Here is a 2,472-nt window from a genome sequence, read left to right on the forward strand (position 1 = left end):
TTTCAGAAACTCAGGTAAAAATATGTCACCGTATTTTTTTGGCTGGATGAGCAGATGCATTCTTCCTGTTTTAGCCAAACGTGTAAGCACGCGAGGCGTTATTTTAGCGGCACGTAGAAGTAGCGGTGGATTTTTGTATATTTCAGAACTGGCTGGCTGGTATATAAAATTGATGGCTCAGTCCCTTACAGTCAACATTTTAGGGCCAGTTAGGGGAGGTCCTTCCAGAAGTCAGATTATTCCGGACGTAGATGAGGCCGGGGTATTCTGCTGCGTACTCGAGGAGCCTCTTGCCTTTTGTAAAGGGATGTGTTTTAAGAGTGGCAAGTTTGATACAGGTGTCGGGAGTTGAGAATCTGCTGGAAGGATGCACCCAGTCGGCCAGCAGAGGCAGCCTTGGGAGCAGCCTAGCTTCCAACTAGGTGTTACGGTTTGTGTTTTTGAGATACTGGTTTATGAATTCTTTCTTTCCTCCCAAGTGTGAAGTTCATACATCAGGGCTTTGAGCAAGATGATCTCTTCTCGGGCTGTCCTTTTAAAAAAAAATAATAATGTTAAGTAAGAAGCTTTAGAGTTTTGGAAAGTAGATCATTGTGAACTCCAATTTTATATTAACTATTAAGTAAGGTTTAGAGCTTTCGAAAATGAGCCAGTATCAGCTCCCGGAGAACAGAGTCGTCCCCTTGTTCAATTTTGTAATCCTTGCGTCTGATGGATAATGGGCCCTCATTAGTTATTTGTTGAAATAACGATGTTTTAAGCTTCATCAAAAGACAATTTAGGATTACGTGTATTTGTCCTGTGGTTTTTGAAGTTTAACTGGGTTTTAAAATATTGCCTCTCTTATAAAGAGTGAAATTGTCTTAACATTTAAGTATGAATTTTGGCATTCTTAGGACCACATGCTAACCTTTAATTGTGTTATTTAATGAGGTAATTCTCCTCAACTAATATTTCAAGTCTCAGCTTGAAGATTTTCTAATGTTGTTGGTTATCAGACATATTTCTAGTAAACTCAAATACAATTTCAAAAATGCACTTCATGTTTAAAAGACAATTTATGTTACTCCATAGGTAACAGTGATTTTGTTAATAAGTGACATTATTAACTCCGTTTGACTTGAGTTGTGGATGATCTAATTATAATGTATTTTTTTTACAGGTAAAGATAAAAATAAAGCATTTAGCAGTGTCTGTGACTCCTCTAAGTGTTTCAAAATATATGGTATACACATTTTCTAACTGTATGGGTTTTACTCAGTAGATAAGCATATCAATTTCCAAATTTGTCAAATTTTGGAAATCAGAGATTTGTAAGATTGGGTGTCCTGATGCTTTTAAATTTTGTGTTATCTTAGAAAAATCAAGGATAACTATCATGTTTCATTTGCTCTATTTTTTCACTATGAAATTTCCTGTTTTGATTTTGTTTTTAATTTCCTGTTATATAAGTTTTATGAGTCAGTCAGTATTAACCTCTTTTCAATAACTTGGTTTAACACAGTTTTCTGGGAGTGGTCCAGTCATTTTCTTTCTTTTTTTTCTTTACTTTCTTTTGTCATTGAAAAAAATTTTTAAGATTTTGTATTTAAGTAATCTCTACACCCAGCTTGGGGTTGGACCTCAAAACCCTGAGATCCATAGTTGCATGGTCCACTAGCAAGCCAGGTGCCCCCCCTTTTTTTGGTCACTTTAATATCTCATCACTATCTTCACTACATATTACCCAAAAAACTTTCATAAAACTATGGTAAACCAGGGTTTATTACCACTGCTTCTCCAGCCTGGTTGGGCTCTTCCTAGATGGGGAGGAAATCACATTTCTATGTAAAAGAGGGTAAGATTTGGAGGAACATATGAAAACTGTTATGATTTATTAAAAGGAGGCAAAAATCCTCCCCCAAAGAATGATAATTCTATTTCATATCTTTGTAATCACAGTACTGAGCAGGTAATTTACATTGCTTTTACTTGTTCACCTTAATTTCTCAAAAGAGCTCTCCCCTGTGGTTATGTAAACTCTTTTTACTTTGTTGCAGATAATAAACACTTATTTGTTCATTTGACAAATATAAGTTGAGTGCTTAGGCTGTGGTGACACTCTTGGCCTTGAAACCATCAAGTAAGAGCTAGGTTTTAATCTCAGAATGGGAGAGGCGTTTTTCTGTGTTTGTGTCCTGCATCCAAATGCACAATATCTCTGATTGGATGACTCACTATCAGGGCCCTGTCTGGTGAACCCCCCACACCCTGCCTCCATATGCACCACTGGAGTGTGATTCTAAGATCCAATATACTCTCTCCTATTTTTCTGTATCTTTCCTGAGGTTTTATTGCCAAAACATCTATCCCTTCCTTTCAAAATGCTATTTACTGTCCATTTTTTTTTTTAAATCGCAGCTCTTTTGTATCCCAACCCATAATTTTTGTAGTTGTTCTTTACATCCAGTGAGATCTACTCAATTTATATAT

The sequence above is a fragment of the Crocuta crocuta genome, unplaced genomic scaffold (genome assembly GCF_008692635.1).
Source record: "Crocuta crocuta isolate KB4526 unplaced genomic scaffold, BGI_CrCroc_1.0 scaffold230, whole genome shotgun sequence".
Taxonomy (NCBI): domain Eukaryota; kingdom Metazoa; phylum Chordata; class Mammalia; order Carnivora; family Hyaenidae; genus Crocuta; species Crocuta crocuta.